The sequence below is a fragment of the Protopterus annectens genome, chromosome 11.part0 (genome assembly GCF_019279795.1).
Source record: "Protopterus annectens isolate FY-2018-M chromosome 11.part0, PAN1.0, whole genome shotgun sequence".
Classification (NCBI taxonomy): domain Eukaryota; kingdom Metazoa; phylum Chordata; order Ceratodontiformes; family Protopteridae; genus Protopterus; species Protopterus annectens.
Window position 1 is genome coordinate 467,513,182 of NC_056745.1, and position 21,413 is coordinate 467,534,594.

The following is a 21,413-nucleotide window of genomic DNA, read 5'->3' on the forward strand; positions in this document are numbered from 1 at the left end:
TTCTTTGCGTGCTTCAACCTGAGAGGTGAAGCATGACAAACGTGGAAAAAAGCCCCATTCCCATATAACAAACAAAGGCTCACTCTGTTGTGCTACCTTGCCAAGGAAAGTCACAAGGAGGATCAAAGCCCTATATCTAATTTCTGCTCAGAAAATGACTCTTAACAAACCCAGACAACCCTCTTCAGAATGTTAATGTAATACATACCATCTCAGGTAACCTATTCTCTTCTGGGTTCCACAAAACATTTTCCTATCTTCCTCTACCTCCTTCATATACCCCCGTCTTCTATTTCAAAGTCATTTCCATTAAAGGAATTAAAAATCTCGACAAAATTCCATTTGATGCTGCTGCTACTGAACCTGAAAGCATCTACCCATCTCTATGCAAAAACTTCTGCATTTAACAAATCAAAACACTGTACCACAAATGTCTCACCCACAACATTATTCCCACTTCCTGGAAACATACTTTTTATCAACCCCCTTCCCAAAACTGTCATACTAGCATCATCAAGTGACATCTATCCCATCTCTATCCTATCCGCCCTAGGCAAAATATTCTTCTCTAAGCAGCATGGATCTTGGGCAGGGAGAAACATCCAGACTGCATTGTAGTCAGTCACTGATGACATCCTGTAAACTTCAGCAAGGGGAACCTTATAGAACTTTTCCTTGTAGACCTCACTAAAGCATATAACTTAGTGGATCGTTCCCTCCTATTTGACTCACTTACCAAGTTCAGAATAAGTAACAAGACTTTGGAACAGCTGAGAAGCATTCTTAAATGACAGATACTTCACCATTAAAGTAGGAAACTTCTTATCTTTAGTGCCCCTTACATCTGAAATTCAAGGATCAGTACCCTCACTCTTACTCTTCTTATCAAGTATCTACTAGATTATGTAGCCCACTTAACATTTTTTATTTATGTAGATGATATGGTGTTCTAAAGATCCCACGTCTTTCACAGTACAATTAAGATCCTGTTTCAAGAGGAAGTTGCCTAACTTTCAAACTAGCTGTCAAAATAAACTGATCTTAAATGCTCAAAAATTCCATAATTTTTGCAACCAAACCCATGCTCTTAGAGGTACCCATTAACTGTAAAATAGGCTTAAATAATCAGACCACAGTAGAAACTACTCAAGCTTAAGATAACTAGGAATTTGACTTGATCAACAATATAATGTCCACCACTACACTGAGATCAACAAAGTAAAAATCAACTCATAACTCTTCATGTAGAAGCAATTTATATTAGTATAGGAGTTATATTTGTAACAACTCAAATATGGACTTCCCTATTGCCTCAGTATCCACAAGAAACCTTTGTATATTGCAAAACTGTAACAACATCCACAAATTCAACTCTCTCTCTCTCACCCAGAATTGAGAGTGAATACCACTGGCTACCAATCACACATAGTATAAAGATGGTATTAATCTCCCTGCTTTTCAAACTCGTTAACCTAGAATCTTTCCTTTCCTTCACCAACTGGCTATTTTTACACAATTTAAATAGAAGCTTAGATCTTTGCCCCTTCCAGTATATCATCTCTTCAGATATCTAGAATATAGGGGGTATGGGAGGTGCAGGTGTGATACGCATTTTAACATTTTCTGTCTACTTGTAAACTTGCATAACCTGTATTGATATGTGTCTGTATAATCCATTTTACACTGAAATTGTATATATACTTGAGTTGGTGGTAGCTCAGGTGAATGCAAAAGATCCCAGAAAACCTATCATTTATAAGAAGGGTCAACAATGTCCTGAACCAAATTTCCCCTAGTAGTAGGAAAAAAACACCTTGGGTCTACCCTGAAAACAGGCTGCTAACCTTGTGGAACTAACCCAGCCAACAAAGAATAAATAAAATAAAAAATAAGTATTTCTTTTTTTCTGTATACTTGTTAACTTTGGTGAACTGTAGATTTGTTTTATTGTGCACTCGAGCTGTACATGTAACTAGTCCACAGGGATCTGTGTTTTACTCAACTTATCAATTTCAAAATGAATAACTAATACTTTAAGATGGGAGCATTACAATTTATCATCTTTTAACCACAAAATGTGTTAGAAGAAAGACTGAATATTCTTGCTATCAACTGGGAGAATATCAGAATTTGTTTTGTCACATCTTGTTTGTTAGCTTTAGGTTTCAGGAGTGAGGGAACAGGAAGGAGATATTTGTTTTACAGCTCTTCCCTTTCTCTGAGTTTCTGCATCCTTGCAATTGGCAAAGAAAGTTTTGGTGGGGAGACAGAGCACCCACTTGGGGACTGCAGGTTGCAAATAGATTATGCTCCTGTTTCACAATTTAATTTTTAACTGTTAATTCTTATATATGAATTATATATAAGATTAGATATATTCATTACAATTATTCATGTTTCAAGTGAGAGGGATGGAATCAATTGTAGTAAATCTGTTTAAGATTCCATACCCATAAGGCTGAACCAAATATACAAATAATGAAGCTTTTAATGGTGAGAGGGGTGTGGGGCTGATCTTTCATCTCACAATATATGTGCTGTGTGTCTGCACCCCTTCTACTTTATTATTCTAATTCTAGTATCACCATTGACTTAAGGCACTGGCTAAGTGGTTGTCACAATTAAATTGGTGTTGTGACAGTTTATCCACTTTTTGTACAGATTCATATTAATGTGTCTAACAGAGCTCTTCATTTGCAGAGCTAGGAAGGAATTTTATCACTTCTTCAAATGAATAAAGAGCTCTCCATGAAAATAGGCATAGTGTTAAGACAAATCATAGAATCATGTTCAAAGAAAAGAATTGCTGGCAGGTTAGAATCCAGATGCATTAGGTCATGTAAGGCAATTATAACAGATTTTAGTGGGTACAGCAATGTCTGTGGAGGAGAACTGTTTAGATTTTAGCAAGAAATTTTACATTGTTAATATAGCAGTTTGGCAGACAGATTACCATTGAAGTGAATCTCAAGGCAGCAGGTTTGGTACAGCTAAATATTATCCAGGCACCCAAACACACAAGATGATATAAAATAAGCTCATTGTATGGAAAAAAATGATACTGGGCAGTACCCCATTGTCTGATATTCAGCTCACTCCCTTCTAATGTTTTCATTATGCTGAAATGGATCTGGAAGAGCATTTTCCATTAAAAAAAAAACAATTTCTTGAATTGTTGGTAGATGGGTATATGTAAAAATGATCAGAAGGACATGGCAGTGCTGTAGGAATTATGACTAATAGAATAGATTCATTGCAAATATGTGCAAATTAATACTTGAAAAATAAAGAGTCAAGAAACAAGTACTGATGTTAAGTTGTCTATCTCGCCTTCATTCTTGCTGGATGGGTTCGGAGCCGACCTCGGCTCCGACTCGGCCACTCTAAAAGCTCGAGAGTTGGTTCCACCGGCTCGAGGCTCCCCTTATATCCCACAATGCTAGGCATGAGTTACCTCAGATCTCGTTTGCCGCTACAGCATCGAGGTGTTGGTTTTTCTACCGGCTTGTTGGTAAGTGTAATTTTTGTAAAATTAGAACACTTAAAACCCTATATTTTTGAGTTTAAATATATTTCCCTTAGTGTAGTGGATTTCTACCCCTGTTTTCCGGAAAATCCCATTTTTTTTCCACAAGAACTTTTAAAGTTCTCTCTCGGGCCTTCTGGCCTTTCTCCATCCCCTAGTGGTGTGTGTGTTACTCTTAATTAAACTTTAGTTAATTGTTTATTTTTGAGTTTTAAAAGTAAGATTAGTGTAATCAGTGTGTCTGTTTGAGTGTGTGTGATTACACTTTTTGTTTAGGATGTCTAAAGACACAAAGGTCTCAGGCTTCAAGAAGTGTGATGCGTGCTGTCAGAAAATGTCTCTGACAGACGGTCACACTTCTTGTGTCTACTGCCTGGGGCCTTTGCACCTGCAGGACTCCTGTGCTGTATGCCACGGCTTCAGCCCCAGGGTCCTGCAGGAAAGAAAAAATAAGTTGATCCTAAGGGGTCTACTTAAGCCTGAGGATTCCCTTTCTGTCTCTGGGAAGCCCTCTAAGGCTTCTAGGTCCTCGGCTCCAGCTACTGAGCCGAGACCTAAAGCTACAAAACCTATGTCTGCATCGGCCCGGGCTGGACCCGATGAGTCTACAGCTTCTGTGGTTCCCTCGGCTCCGGCTGGAGCCGAGGTAGTAGAAATTCCCTTGTCGGCTCCGACCAGACCTTCGGAGCCGACATCTAGGAAGAGATCCAGGTCACCATCCCTTGGCTCCGTTCATTCGGCTCCAGCATCTCCTCTGCTGTCTGAACGGAGCCATAAATCTCACTCCTCTAGGTCATCGAGGCTGTCAGATCATGACCTCCAGAGGGTAGTGAGTCGACTTCTTAAGTCCGAGGCACTGGCCCAAATGCTTCAGAGCCCGACTCATCAGTCGATGCCTGCCCCTGTCCATCAATATATTCCTCCTCCGACTCCATTGAGCTCGGGCGGGCATTTCGAACCGAGACTGTGGTAGCGTCGGAGCCGATACAGGTGTCTTCGGCTCCGTCGTCGGCTCCGATTTCTTCTTTCGGGGATTCTCGGTGCGGACTTCCTCGTCGGCTCGAGGGTGAGTGGCATCGGACCCTTGTCCGACCCCACTCTTCCTCTCGGAGCTTCGGCGCTGGTGAGTTCGGCTCCGACATCGGCCTCAGAGCCATCACTGTCGGTGCCGAGGGAGGTTCTCAGCTTCTCGGGCGGGGACCTTTGGCTTTGCCTGACAGGGGTGCGTTCGAGGTCATGCGGAGTGTGTTAGAGCCTGGCTCTACTCCACAGTCGGCTCCGTCCGCCCCTCCCTCTACGGTGCCTCAGGTCAAGTCGACTCACTCCCTCATCCCGGACCGCAGAGAGCCAGCTCCTCAGGAACCCCTGTGGGATTTCATCCTCTTCGAGGCCTCTCCTGATTTGGCAGAAGAGCCCCTCGGAAGAGGAAGTGTAAGAGGAAACACATTGACTCACCTGAGTCCATCACATCTGACACAGATTTAGATGATTCGAGGGTTCCCCGTTCCCCTTCTGAAGATGTCTCCTTTGCAGACATTCTCGAAATCCTCAAACAGAGGGAAATTGGCCAGCCCTCAGCCCTTCGGAGGATGAATCTGTGTACCTTGAGGCGTTCGGCTCTCGTCCTTCCACCTCCTGGGTGTCTCCCTTTGACCCCCTCATGCAGGTGGTAGCTAAAAAGGCATGGACGGCTCCTGATTCAGTGGACCCCACCCCCAGGAGACCCTCAAAATTCATAACGGCACCAGCAGACAAACAGTTCTTGACAAAAGGAGTTTCTGTGGATGCTATGGTGGTAGCTGCTGCCACTAAGAAGGAACTAGCTGATCCTTCAGTACCTGTCCATCCACCTAACAAGGAATCTAGGTCCATGGACAGGTACGGGAAGCGGATGTTCTCGTCAGCGACATTTACTATGCGTTCGCTGAACTACCTGTGCCATTTCACTCGTCTTCAAAAGGACTTGATTAAAGAAGCGAGTGACATGTTGAAGGACCCTACAGCTGCGGGTTTTCAAGATAAGATGAACGCTCAGCTGGCTACCCTTAACTCCATAACCAACTCCTCCATGCGCCTCCTTTCTTATGTGGCTGATGGAGCGAGTAGGGCCGCAGGGACAGGTGTGGCCTTACGTAGGCATGCCTGGATGCGGCTATGCAATTTTGCGGACCCCTTCAAGACGTCTTTCACTAACTCCCCGTTTGATGGATCATCTCTCTTTGGTCCTCAAGTGAAAGAAACCTTGACTAGGTGCGAGACTGATGGCAAGACTCTTTCTGCCGTCGGAGTCCGTTTTTCTACTCCTTCTAGGCCTTACCCCAAAGGCCAGAAAAGTGGAAAAATGTGGTTCCGTAAACAATCTCAAGGGACTTCGCCTGACGCACAAAGTCGTTTCCCCGCCAGAGGCAGAGGCGGGAATAACAATGGTAGACGTCGCCCTCGAGGCAGGGGGGCTCCGCAGAACCAGGGCAATCGGGAAGCTTTCTCTGATAAGCCCTTTCAGCATCCCTGAGGTGTTGCCCGACTGCCCACCTTCGGAGGCAGTCGGGGGAAGATTGTCACTGTATCCAGAAGCCTGGCTATCCCTGACTCAAGACAAATGGGTACAGTCCGTCATTTCCGAAGGCTATTCTATCCCCTTTCTTCGCATTCCAAACCAATCAAAAAAATCCCTTCCAGATGTTCCACCCGCTTAAAGGGATCTAGCGGTTTTGGAAATTTCAAAACTGCTTGCAAAAAGAGCAATTCAGCCAGTTCCAGCAGACCAGCAAGGATCCGGAATCTACTCAAGGTTCGTTTTAGTTCCAAAGAAAACAGGGGACTGGAGACCAATTTTGGATCTCAGTATCTTGAACAGATCAGTCAAGAAAACAAGATTTCGGATGGTCACGCTGCAATCCATCCTTCCCTATTGGGAAAAGGAAACTGGATGTGCTCTATAGACCTTCAGGATGCGTACTATCACATAAAATGAACAGACGCTCCAGAAGATTCCTCCGCTTCAGGCTGGGAACCAGTCATTTTCAGTTCAGGGCCCTGCCCTTTGGTCTCACCACTGCCCCCCGGGTGTTTACCAAATGCATGGCAGTGGTAGCTTCTCACCTGAGACGACAAGGATTCCAGGTGTTTCCATATTTGGACGACTGGCTCCTCACAGCTCCCACCAAGCATCTCCTTCTGATGGCCAGGGATTACACTTTTCGCATTTGTCAAAAGTTAGGCATTTCAATAAATTGCGAAAAGTCTGTTTTGTCACCTTGTCGTACTATTACTTTCATAGGCGCAAATCTAGACACAGTAGACATGTCTGCGAGACTAACACATCAGAGAATAACAGACATTCACAAACTGGTCTCACTCCTTTTCAGCAACAACAGAATCAAAGCCAGGTTAGTTCTGAAAGTGTTGGGAATTATGGCGGCGGCCATACCTCTGCTTCCATTAGCCAGATTCCACATGCGGATCCTTCAATGGATGCTCTTTACACAATGGTCATACCAGCAACTTCCAATGTCCCACACCATTATGATCACGCAGGCGTGCAGAAATCATCTCATGTGGTGGATGTCTTCCCCACAGCTCTTGTTGGGAAGACCATTTGTTCCACCCCCTCCGGTTGCTACTCTGACAACGGATGCCTCCCTGATCGGGTGGGGGGGGCATTATCAGGGCAGGACGGTCCAGGGCACATGGCAACCAAACGAATGCCACTTGCACATAAATGTTCTGGAGATGAGAGCAGTGCTTTTAGCGTTGCAAGCCCTTCAAGACTCTCTTCCCTTGGGAACGATTGCAATCCAGACAGACAATATGTCTGTAGTGTGGTACATCAACAAACAAGGCGGAACCAGGTCATACCCCCTGTGTCGAGAAGCACTCAGATTGTGGCAATGGGCGATTTCTTCTCAGTGGTTTCTGATAGCAACGCACATCCCGGAAGTCCAATCAAATTGCGGACAAGTTGAGCAGAGCTATCCTCATGCCTCACGAGTGGTCTCTGAAAGACTCTGTTGTGAGAGAAATTTTCCTCAAGTGGGGTCAGCCTTGCTGCGATCTTTTTGCTACTCCCCAAAACAGCAAGTGCAGAGAATATTTCACTCTATTCCTTTACCAGGCCAACCCAGCAGAGTCGCACTAGTCCAAGTTTGGCCCCGCGGACTTCTGTATGCATTTCCTCTCTTCCCACTAATCTCTCAAGTGATACAGAAAGCTATCGCTCAGAAGGCCTCATTGATCCTCATTGCTCCTTACTGGCCTCGACAGGTGTGGTTCCCCTTTCTACATCAATTTCTATTGGAGCGACCATGGCATCTGGACCTAGTTCCAGATCTTTTGATCCATCAGTCGGGTCAGTTACATCGCTCCCTCCCCTCTCTGAACCTCACTGCTTGGTTCCTCCAGTTCCAACCGTAGCCAGGCTTCCTCAATTATCTCACTCCGTTCGAGATATTTTGATAGCTTCCCATAAATCTTCCACTCGGAAGATTTATTTGAGTAAGTGGAAATGCTTCACATATTGGGCTCAAGGAAGGGACATAGATCCTTTCACTGCTTCCATCCAAATAGTCCTTGATTTTCTAGCTGAACTCTTCCATGCAGGTTCATCTCCCTCTACTCTTAAAGTTCAATTGGCAGCTATTTCTAACTTTCATGTGGGTATTTCTGAATCTGCCTTAATGTCCCACAAGCTTTGCAAAGCTTTTTTGAAAGGATTTTTTCTTCTCAGACCTCCTATAAGAAATCCTCCTTCTCCTTGGGACCTAAATTTAGTTCTTACTTCTTTGATTCTTCCCCCTTTCGAACCTGCAGTCTCCTGTTCTTTAAAATTGCTATCATGGAAGACTCTCTTTCTGGTAGCCATTACTTCAGCTAGAAGAGTTTCAGAGCTTCAAGCACTCAGCTGTCGACCTCCTTATCTATTGTTTCATAAGGACAGGGTATCCTTACGAACGAACCCGTCCTTTTTGCCTAAGGTAGTCTCGGCGTCAAATCTAAATCAAAGCATTGACCTCCCTGTCTTTTTTCCAGAATATTCCAATAGGTCTGAACAAAAATTACACTGCCTGGATGTTCATCTTCAATTGAGGTACTATTTGGATAGAACAAAACAATTCAGAAAATCTGACCAGCTGTTTGTCTCCTATGCGGAAGGCAGAAAGGGACTTTCAGTTTCAAAGGTATCATTATCCAGATGGCTAACATCTTTGATTTCCCTTGTATATGAAATTAGACACCAAAAGCTGCCTAATAAACCTAAGGCCCATTCCACCAGAGCTTTGGCTACTTCTTTAGCCTTCCAAGACAGACTGCCTATTGACACCATTTGTGCAGTGGCTACTTGGGCTACTCCTCACACTTTCATTTCTCATTACAAGTTGGATTTAGCTTCTAGGCATAGAGCTAACTTTGGTTCCACTGTTCTCAGGAGTCTGTTCCGTTAGGCCACCGGGACAAGGTGCTAGGGCCGGTCCCATCCAGCAAGAATGAAGGCGAGATAGACAACTTAACATAAAGAAGTTATGTTCTTACCATAACGTTCCATGTTAGTTGTCTTCTTCTCGCCTTCTTCTTGCGTCCCACCCTCCTGCCCCCTGGCCTGGACAGACCTAGAGGAGTTGTGATTGTGACCTCTCTTTCTACCACCTCTGTACTTTAGGTATATGCTCTGCTGTGCATATTTCCTGGATCAGGATGTAGGTCACCCTTCTCTTCTCCCTTATTTATAGAGGTGGACTTTGTTACTAATTATTCTATTACTATTATAGGCTGGGCCTAGCTTACAAACGAGATCTGAGGTAACTCACGCCTAGCATTGTGGGATATAAGGGGAGCCTCGAGCTGGTGGAACCAACTCTCGAGCTTTTAGAGTGGCCGAGTCGGAGCCGAGGTCGGCTCCGAACCCATCCAGCAAGAAGAAGGCGAGAAGAAGACAACTAACATGGAACGTTATGGTAAGAACATAACTTCTTTTTTTTTGGGATACACTGTTCTATTTGATGCTTCCATTTTGGGTGTTTATAGAAATGTAATTTCTGGAACTTTAAAAGTTGTTTTGTGTGTGTGTGTGTGTGTGTGTGTGTGTGTGTGTGTGTGTGTGTGTGTGTGTGCGCACTGGGCCCAGTACTGATCCCTATGGAGTCATGGCTGTGGAGGTGCCTATGTCAGATAGGAGTTTTCTGCACTGAACTTTTAAAGTTCTGTTTGTGAGATAGTTTTTGATCCAGTTTAGGGAGTTTGCTCCAAATCCTATAAGTTTGAGTTTGTGGAGAAGGAGGAAGGGGTTTACAGTCTTGAATATTCTTTTGCAATTTAGAATTAAAGCACCTGAGATTTGTTCCCTATCTATGTATGTATAATTATATCTATATGTATCTGTGGATCTATATATAGACAGACACGTATTATTCTGCTTTGATATCTGTATAAGCTGTCATGCTTTAATAATATATAATAAACTATCTTATACATGATACAAAAATACTGAGAAATAGTATTGATCATAGCACTGAAGAATAAATCAGACTAAAAACAAAACTTCTCTTACAGTTTTTCTTTGTATATGCTGCTTATATACACATCTCAGAATGTTATGTTTTCAAGTCTTACTTTTTGCATGTATACATGCGGTCATCCTTGCTATAACCACTGTATCACTTGACTATTCAGGCTGTTCTATTTGATGCTTCCATTTTGAGTGTTTATAGAAATGTAATTTCTGGAACTTTAAAAGTTGGTTTGTGTGTGTGTGTGTGTGTGTGTGTGCGCGCGCGCGCGCACTGGGCCCAGTACTGATCCCTATGGAGTCATTAACAGCAAACATATCTCTGACAACTTTTCTACATACTCTCAACAATTCTGTGGACTGGATAAAATAGTATACGGAGAGCAGCAAAATAGTGCACGGTCTGTATCAGGGAGTAAATACAATAAATGTGGTAATTGTCAAGACATAAATACCTCTGCACAATTAAGATTCCAAGAGGATATTATCTTTGAAGAAGAAGAAAATCCTACAGAACAAGGCAGTACGTTTTCTCAGAAAAAACTTAGCAAGCACAGTCAAGGATAACCATAAGGCCTTTTACAGCTATGTACATAGCCTAAAAGGTAGGACCCAAGCATGTGCAGAACTAGTGACTAATGGTATCACAAACACTGACCCCACAGAGATAGCAAGCCTGCTAGTGGATAGGTTTGGCAAACGTTTCACTTCCTTAGCTCTTCCAGACTTATCACAAACCTTCCCCCAAACTGCCCCCCACCCTACATATCTGAAGAGCAGGTCATCAAAGCCTTTTCCAAGGCAAACAACACAGCCTCTATGAGACCAGATGGCATTCCTGACTGGCTTCTAAACAGGCTAAAACATGAACTAGCATCACCATTAAGTACCCTTTCCAATGATAGCCTAACCACAGGCTATGTTCCTGCAGAGTGGAGAATAGCAACAGTTATTCCCCTCCACAAAGGTGGCCTAGCAACAGACCTGGAGAGCTATAGACTCATAAGACTGACCAGCCTCATCTGTAAGGCCATGGAATGTATTTTTTTTTATTTTATTTGTTTATTTTACATTTGTTAACCAGGCTGGTCCAACTGGATATTGAGTCCATTTTCAGTGGAGGCCCAGGGAGAAAAGCTCCAAAAATACCTTCATTTATAAACAGAACTACAGAGAGTAACATTTTAGTTAATGAGCATTTAAAGTGTCAAATTCTGTCAGGAGCAAAAGTTAGGACATTAACGTACTAACAGTCAATTTACTTGTGGACTAAAAAAAAAAAAAAAAAATTAGTAGGCAGAAAAGGTGGAAGTGGTAGAAATAGATGGAAATGTTAGTCAGGGTTTATGCAGGGGCAGAGCCAGCGGGTTCTAAGGAACGTTTTCAGCTGGGTTTTAAAGCAGTGAGGAGAGGAGATGGAAGAGAGATTGTAAGGAAGAGAGTTCCAGGATTTTCCAATAGTGTTAGAGAACAAGGAGTTGCCTGCCAAGTTGTTGGCTTTACAAGTTGCTATGAGGTGTTTGTTAGAGGAACGTAGGCTTTTGAGGTTGCAGTATGGAGTTATAAGGGAAGTGAGTATAGGGGTATTAGTGGGCTTGTACAGAATTTTTTGGGCTAAGGAGAGTTGATCAGATTTTGCAATTCTAGCCATCCTAATTCCTTTAAGTTTTTGCAATGGTGAGTTCTGTAAGTAGAACCAGAGGCAAATCTGGCAATACTATTATAGGCAGTAGACAGTTTCTTGAGGTTAGATTTGGAGAGGTTAGTATAAATAGGTGAGGCATAAAGGAGGGTTGAAACCAGATGGGAGTGGGCAATGTAGGTTCTGGCCAGTGGAGTAAGGAATGTTTTGATTCTGTAAAGTGAGCCTAGTTTTCTTTTGACTTGTTTAATAGTGTTATTTATGTGAGAATCAAAGGATAGGTTGTTATCTATTTCAACTCCCAGGAGCCAAGTGGAGGGGTCTGGAGATATACTGGTGCCATTATTAGAGAGGACCAAGACGTTGAGAGGAGGGGACTTGCGGGTGGGGGAGAAGAGTAACAATTTTTTTTTTAGGGTTTAAGATTAGACATCATTTAAGGAACCAGGTTTTTGCAGTTAGAAAAGTCTGCTGGGTGATAGAGTGTAGTTCAGAGGCTAATGAGGCAGAACAGATCAGAGTAGAATCATCAGCATATTGTATACAGGTAGCTAAGGGAATACTAGTTTACAGATCATTAATAAAAATAGAAAAAAGAAGGGGGCCAAGAATAGAGCCTTGGGGAACTCCTAGGAAAATGGGGAGGTGGTTGGATAAGGTATCATTGTGAACCTCATAAATACAGACATAGCAGACCTCCAAACCCTGGATCCAACCTAAACTGGCTTCATCAAAGGCAGATCCTGCCTGTTAAATTTGGTGTATTTCTTCAAAAATGTGATCAGGGCCATTGACCAGGGCAAATTTGTGCACATACCATACCTAAACTTGGCAGAGGCTTTCAACATAATCCCACAGTCAGGCATTACTGATAAACTTAGCAAACTAAATGTAAATTCCTTTGTTGTAAGATGGGTTGCCAACTGGCTCACAAACCAGGCACACACTATTAAAGTGGGAGACTAGACATCAACCAGCAGATGTGTCACCAGCAGGGTGCCACAAGGGTCAGTGCTGAGCCCTCTACTGGTTTGTATATACTTCTCAGCAGTTCGGGTCAAAATTAAGGGTTGTGGCTGACCATGTTTGCAGACAAGTGCAAACTTGGTGGAATTATTGAATCCCCAAATGATGTCAGTATACTCCTGGAGGGTCTTACACAGACCAGTGACTAGTGTCTTAGTCACAGTCTTAAACTGAATGCAAAGAAATGCATCATCATTTCCTTTGGCACAAACAGTGTCCCTTCACATTATCAAATCAACAAGAATACCTTAAGTACTCACAAAGTGGTAAGGGATCTGGGATCACAATTCAAGTATTACCTTAACTTCGACCAGCATGTGTTTAATGTAGTAAGGAAGACTTTATATGTAGCACACTTGATTAGTAAAGGCATCACCTCAAGAGCAAAGGGATTAATAACCCCTCTATATTCAGCACTAATCTGGCCCATAATTGAGTATATTGCCCCGTTCAGCTTGTACCTTACAAAGCCTCTACAGCAATTGGAGAGACCTCAGAGGTTTCTAACAAAGAAGATCAAGGGACTCCAGCATGTGCCTTACACAGATCGACTAAATCCCCTGTCACTATACTCTGTATCATATAGACTTCTTAGGGGAGGCTTGTGTCTGGCTTACAGAGCAATCTCAGACCCAAACCTAATGGACCTGCTGCATATCTGTAAATCAAAAAGGACTAGAGCTTCCCATTCCAGGGACCCAAATATGGCTTGCGACTTAAACAGGACATGCTGGTGGGACAGATTTGTCTCCCAGTGACTGCCACATCTTTGGAATAGGCTACCGATTCTTATGAAACAGAGCTCCTCTATGACACTGTTCAAGAGGAACTTGGAGGAGTGGATAGGGTACCACACATTCTTACCAGGGATGGCACCCACAACCTTCCTGGACATGGGCAATCATTACTAAATGCAATCTTGGGTATTGACTAGCATTTCTATGGTATTACATTGCGATGAAATGGCTAGGCTTGAAATGACTTCCGAGTCAATAGCCTAATAATCTCCTATGACCCATTTTTTCCCTATGTAGTTTGCTCCTACCCTTTTTTAAAGATTCCAGTTCCAGTTATTTTATCTCAGTTACTATCTTCACTACTTCTAGTAAAGTTAGTTTAGACTTTGATTTGCTTTTCCTCGTAGCTGCTTTTTTGGCAGCCATCATAATTAGATTCAGCAAGGCCTTACTACGTCTAGGCAATTCCGATTCTGTATCATAGCTCAAAATCATCATCTCCCTCATCACAGCAATCCAACCAACCAGCATCTGCAACAGTGAATCCCGCAGGGAATCCTTAAAGTCTGCCAACCCACTGCAGTCCCAGAGAACATGTTCCCAATTACCTCTATCTTCTGTGTCACACCTTCAACATTTGCTGCCTACCTAAGGAAAAATTCTGTGGAGTCTACTGGGGTATAAAAATAAGTGTGTAAACATTTTCAAGAAAAAATCCTAAATCTTCTAGATTTTGTTGCATATTTGGGAGACATACATATATCCTCCCATTGTTTCTTTGTGAATTGCTTATTCAATATCTCTTCCCAATCCTTTCTAACCTCCTCCGATTGATTCCTGTAGTTAGTATGCAATATTTTATATGCCCTACTAATTATTCTTTTTTAATGGCAGCTTCTGTTCTAGATTCTACTAAAACTCTACCAGTGCTGGTCTTTCATTTAGGACCCCCCTATTTCTTTCTCCTTCCCTATACTCTGATATCAATCCTTAATAGGGAAGACAGTCTCTAACCTGCAGTCCAAATAAATTATTGGCCAATTTGCATTCTATTATCTTTCCCTCACTAGTTATTTGCTCCCAGTACCTTGGTTCCTTTGCCAGTTTTCTCCAATAAATTCCAGCTGTCTCTTGTCTATAGTCTGTATCCCTAATTGCAGTCATCTCTATTGGCAGAATCTCCTTTCTCCTTTCCTGAGTTGGCTTAGTTCTTAGAATACTTTCTGCTACTTTACAGATATGATATTCTTCATACCTCCTCCTCTTGAACATTATTATGCATGTATTGTTCCCACTATTACCATTTACTCCTGTGTAACGTGCTCCTTTCCTTTTCTAAAGATCCTTCCTCCAGTTGTTTTAACTCTTTTATAATATTCAGTACCTCTAATACAGTTGTTGCAGACTTTGATTTCCATTTTCTCATAACTGCTCTTTTAGGTAGCCAGCAGAATTAAACTTAATAAGTCTTACTATGTCCAGGTAATTCAGATCCTGTATCCCAGCTCAAAAGAATAATTTCCTTACTTACAGCCATTTGCTCATGCAGTATTTCTGACAGAGTACTCTGCCAACTCAGTACACTCCCAAAACTTATGTTCCCAGTTACCTCTTTCTTCTCCATGTCACATCCAACATTTGCTGTCCACCTGAGGAAAAATTATTTGAAATCTGCTTGGGGTATAAACATACCTATACAGTCAATTCCAAGTAAAGACCCTTAATCTTCTGGACTTGAGACCCATACATATGCCTTCCCATTGTTTTTTTCTAAGTTGCTTTTCAAGTCTCATTTCCCAATCTTCTATGCTTCTCAGTTATCATGCAATATTTTATATGCCCTACTAATTGTCCCTCTTTAACAGCTGCTTCTATTCTAGATTCAACTAAAAACTCTACTAGTGCAGGCCTTTCACTTAAAATTCCTCTGTCCTTTTCTCTTTGCCTGTACTGTAACATCAAGCCCTGGAAGGGAAGGCAGTCTCTAGCCTGAAATCCAGATGTCTTCTTGGTCTCATCCCACTTTATTACTTTTCCTGCTTGAGATATTTACTGCCAATATCTTGGTTCCTTTGCCAGGTTTCTTCACTACATTTTCTGTACCCCTACTTGCAGTCATCCGTATTGGCAAAATCTCATTTCTACATTCGTATATTAGTTCTAAAAATACTTTCTGCTGGTTTATGAATATAATATTCTGTATCATTGTTGTTATTCTTCTTAAGAATCTGCATCCAAAATCCCAATCTCTGTTTATTTCTTGAACTTCCCCCTTGCTTCATCATCATACCTTTCCACTTTGAATTATAGCCTTCTGCTTGTGTTATGTATATGAGCCTTAACTGTGTAACTCTAAAATATCCCTTCAAATCAGGTAAAGCTAAACCACCCTGTTCCATTTGAAATATCAGCTTATCCCACTTAACTCTTTCCCTCATTCCCTTACAGATAAATTCCTTCAATTCTTTATTAATTATTTTCCAAAAATTATCCTTCGGTTGATAAAAGTATGCCTGACTCATGTACAAGACTAAAGGGACTGGAAGCATTTTTACTACTTTTATCTTAATGTCCATATTCATAAATAAGAGTTTCCTCTTTCTCAATTTTTGTATTATCTTTTGTTTAGTCTCTTCCCACATATTCTTAACTGCCATAACATTTTTAATCCATACTCCTAAATACTTCATCTTATCATGTCACCATAAATATGGGTATTACTGAAACAATTCATATGTGGGTACTTAATTTATGGCTATAGATTTTGTTTTATCTTCATTAATGTTATATCCTGAAAAGACCTGAAACAGTCTCAAAATGGTCCACAACACTGAGATGTCCTTTTCTGGATTTATCAGGTACAAAATAATATCATCTGAAAATAAAGGAAATTGTTCTTGATTACCATACCACTTATATCCTTGTAGTTGAGTCCCTTATTTTATTTGCCTATGGCTTTAAATATAAAGCAAACAGCAAAGGGGAAAGAGCACACCCCTGCCTGGTTCTTCTGTTTAAACACAGCTTATCTGAGAGGAACCCTCCAACTTTCATTTTTGTCTCTGATCTTTCATATATCCTTCTAATTAACCTTATTATTATATCAGGGAATGCAAATTCTTCATTTGCCCAACTTATAAAATCCCAGCTTGCTCTGTCATATGCTTTTTCTGCATTAAGACCCACCAACAAAAGAGGTATTTTCTTACATTCTGCTTCCCTCTGGATCATCATTGTTCAGTTAATGTTGTCAAATGTTTGCCTACCATCCACAAAACCACACTGCTCCATATCTATCAATTTGGCAACACCTTTGCCATTCTTTTAGCTTGTATAGATATAAACACTTTATAATCATGATTTAAAACTGAAGTGGGTCTATATGAAGCTGGGTCTGAAGGGTCTTTGCCATCTTTAGGTAACATAGCCACCACAGCTTTCTTCCAAGATGTTTTTGCTTCCCCGTCTTTTAAAATACTGTTAAAATCTTCTACATGTTTATCACTTTCTTTTCTCCTCAAACTTCCACAGGAATACCATCTGTTTCTGTAGACTTTCCTGAATATTGATTATACATAACTGTTTTTATCTCATCACCTCCTATATTAACTGTTAGTTGTTGAGCCTCATCTGCCTCTAACCTTGTCATAATTAAGTCTTCAATACATATTTCCATTTGTACTCTTTCTTGATTTTCACATTTCTCTGCTTTATCCAACGTTTCATAAAATTTCCAGAATATCACTAAAACTTCTACAAGATCTCTGGTTATTCATCTTGCTGTGGGTTCCCTCTGTTTGGCAACAACCCTTTCAATGTTCTGTATCCTAAGTAATTGTGCTAAAAGTTTTTGTGCTCTGGAGTTATCAAAAAAATAGTTGCTAAACTGCATTATTTCTAAACTCATGCATATTATCCAGATATTCCTTTATTTTCTGTTTAGCACTCTGCATTTGCTCCTCCTCTTGTTCTGTGAGACTTCCCTTATTCTGCAACACTTTAACCTTTGTCAGCCCCTGTAAGTAATTTCTATTACTTCTTAACCATATTTCTTTCTGTTTTATTTCTCTGTTTTTAAACTCCATTTTCATTTTATCCAAGTCGCTAGCTATAACTTCTAAATAACTCTCAAATAATTTCCACAAACCATTCTTTAAATTCCTGTCTTTTTAACAGGCAGGTGGAGAAGTGCCAGTGTCTTATTTTTACTTCATTACCCTGCATTTTATCTTAGTTTTTATTGGTACATGAACAGAATAGCTATTGGATGTGTGCTAAAGCTTTCAATTAAATACAGATGCTCCTGTAAAATATAATGTCTGTCTAATCTAACCCAGTTATTATAAATTGGGGAATAATATGTAAATCTAATCTAGCCCAGTTATTATAACTTGATGAATAATATGTAAATCCTGTCCTAGTTCCTGCTACTAAATTAACATCTTCCATACCAACTATTTTCATAAATTCCTTCAGAAATCTACCTTCTTTTGCTATATTATCCCTTCTAGGTCCCCCAATAGATCCTTGCTTTTGAAAATCTAATTCTAGTCCCCACCTATAAATAATGTATTCTACTGAAAGCTGATTATTTCTTCCAAAAATTTCTTAAGCTCCATAATAACAGTTTTCAGTGGAATATAAATGCATACCATTGTAATCCTCCTCCCTTGCCAGTAACCCCTTACTACCACAAATTTAACATTTTTATCTTTTTTCCTCATCTATCCCTGTAGGAGCCCATCTAGCAATTAGTATAATTACTCCTCTTTTCGTCCCTCCCTGATATTCTGCTAAATTTCCATTCTGAAATCCTCTCTTTGTCAAATTCACATGGTCATAGATTTCCAAATCTGTCTCCTGCAGTGTTGTTATATACTCTCTGCATTTCTTAATATAATTCAATATGAATTTCTTTTAATCTATACCTACAAAGCCAATCACATTCCTGTATATTATGGACAGCATAGCCATCATGATAAAAAGCTATTGTTCCTACCTGTTATACAGGACAGTTTTTTTGAATTTATAATGTATATTTCCAGCTTTTGTGTTAAATGCACATGCTAATGTTTGGCAAGCTGATCTTTTGTAAAACTAAATACAAAACATCCATATTCCCTATTAACTTGGAACAAACACACAAAACTGTGTACATCTTCAAACCATGAAGTTTAACCTTCCAGAAGGGAACAAATGCCCCAAATTGATGGTTTTGCCTACAAGCATTATCCAACCTAAAATTAAGGCTACCCCCTTCTAGATATGAAAAAACAGCTTGCATGCTTTCAGAAAACATTTTAGCCCTAAGAAAAAGTGCACTGGCTACCTTTAAATAAAACTAAATTATATGTTGTTCTGTTAACTGTATTCATAGGTTTATAGTTGTTTGCTAGGCTAAGAACTACAAGAGCCTTTTTAAGCCTAGCCATGTATCCCAATTTTTGACAAGTTCTGCTACTCTTGATAAGTGTAAGCAGGGTCATGAGACAAAACATTTACAAGTATGGGCCTGGAAAATGAACCATTTACAGGCTGCCTGTGTCAATTAGGGACATAGATGCCAAACCAGGGATGAATTTCCTGTTTCCCATCCAGTTGTCCAAGTTGCAGCTGAATTGGATTAGGGAGGAACTCTGCTTCACATGGATGGAGAGCTTATTCAAGAGAAGAGGCAGTCTCTGGGATACATACCCATCTCTCCAGCAGGTCCTATTTATATCACAGCAAGTTTTAAGTCTTTCTTTACAATTGGTAATTCTGGTGCTGTTTGTTTTCTGGATATGCAACAGAGTGGGGTCTGCCCTATATGTTAGTCATAGATCTACCTTTAACAGCCTGTAGGAGACAGAATACAGTGATAGGGCCTTGAGGTAGTCTGCATAGGACATGCTAATTAATCCCTGTATTCTTTTAGGGAGGAAAAATGTTGGCTGTGTCTGGTTACATACCAAATGGGTCATTGTACTCAATAATAGCCTAAAGAATGTTGAATACAGTGGAGCAATGACTTCCTTGGACCTAGATGCCATACCTTTGTTTATAAGTTGCAAACATAGAATTATTTCCTCACTACTGTAGACACGTGCTAGTGAAAGGCAAGATTACTGTCTATGTGAATCCCCAAGTCCCTGACTACTGGGGCAACTTTTAGGGGTGTGTTGTTAATATGATATTTACCAGGGGTGGATAACTTCCCAAAAGATTCTATTATGTATTTCTTTTCATTTAGTTTTAATCCATGGCTCTAGCACCAGTTGTTTGTCTGTGTCAGCCCTTCCTGGAGAACATTTGTGTCCATGGGGGATTCGATAACAACTCTTAATTTACAGTCATCTACAAATTTAGTCAGCCAGAGACCATTGACATTGGCCTTGACTTCAGAGAAGTAAATGCCAAAAAGGAGCAGTCTCAGGACCAATTTCTGAGGGACTGCACTTGTGACAGGCCACTTTGTAGAGGTGGACTCCCCAGTTCTAACTTCCTAGATCCTGTCTGCGAGCCAGCTGACTATCCACTGGGTAACATAAGGGTTTGTACCTAACCTCCTGAGTTTGTCAACAATGCCCAAGTAGGGAATTGTGTTGAATGCCTTGGTCAGGTTAAGATAGGCAGTGTATACCATTTTGCTCTCATATCTTGCTTTAGTGACCTTCTCAAAGAAGTCTACCAGGTTGAGTAGGCATGACTTGCCCTTGATGAAAACAAATTGGGTTGGGTCCAGTGTCTGGAGGTTTCCTATGTCATTCTTGGTCATTTCCATGAAAATTCTTTCCATGGCTTTGCATATACAACTAGTGAGACTTATATGTGTGTGTAGCTTCCAGGGCTGTAGATGGCCAGCCTTTGTGCAGAGGGATGACTGTTGATGCTCTCCATTCAAGCCTGTTTGGAGGGTACAGTTATATAACAATTCCAGACAGCCTGATAGGTCACGTTTCATGCTATTTAGAAGGCATCCAGGGATATTGCCTGGGCCTATTGATTCAGTGTTTTTGGCCTTAGACAGAGCATTAAAGACCTGTGACAGTGGGGGGGGGGTGGTTATATTTGATGGCATTTTCCTAACAGAAGGTTGAGAGGGGTAAAGTTTGAGCTGAATTTGCTGGCCAGTAGGTTTACTATATCTTCTGGCTTCTGCCTTTTTTTAATTTCTAGAATTCTTTTGGATTTGTAATACCATGACAGGAATGGACCCCATTCCTAAGTATGATTCAAGTTCATGAAATTAGTATTGTTTCAATCTTTGATGTTAACCAGAAGTGCTCTTTGTTACACCTGCAATGTGCCCAGTAATGACTACTTCTGCAATTCGTAGGAGTTGCATGTATCGGTAATATATCTAAGTATGATTGTAAATTTTTTTTTTATAAAGCCCGTTGCTCCTACTACTATTGGAACTGTCTGGGTATCCTTCTTACATATTTCCCTTGTTTCTGCCTGCAAATCCTGGTATTTTATGACTTTGTGTCTCTCTGTATATAAGACACTACAGTCACTTGTTGTAGCAACTTCAATGATCAATGCTACTTTTGTCTCTTTTCATGGACTACTCTGTCTGGTTTTCTCGCATCTGTTTTTTGAACTGTTGGTAATGGGTAATCTCGTGATATAAACGTCAACATTTTCTGTAATGCTTTGTGGCTCATATTAGCAGTGTTTTCCATCTACTTCAGTATTATAATGTTTGCACAATCCCCAGTGCAACAGTCTTGCCACATTATTATGCATTTCAGTATACAGTCCTTCTGCCATTAGTATATCACAGCCGGCAACAAGATGTGTGACTGTTTCTAATTCTGTTTTACAAAACCTATATTTGTCTATTTCTCTCACAAGTTCAATGGACTTTGTAAACCAGCTTGTACGTAGTCCACTATCTTGGGCTGCCAATATTAACCTTTCGTCTCTTGGTTTAAATTCATCTCTCCTTAACCATTTCTGTGTTTGATCCTGATCAACATGAGATTGTTCCAAAAG

The 21,413-nt window shown here is 40.9% G+C and overlaps 1 protein-coding gene across 2 annotated transcripts in view; it reads left to right on the forward strand.

The window, feature by feature from the left end:
* The window catches only part of GLIPR1 (GLI pathogenesis related 1), a 1,221,813-nt gene that overhangs the window by 625,435 nt on the left and 574,965 nt on the right, over window positions 1-21,413 (forward strand). The gene's annotated exons all lie outside the window — the stretch shown is intronic.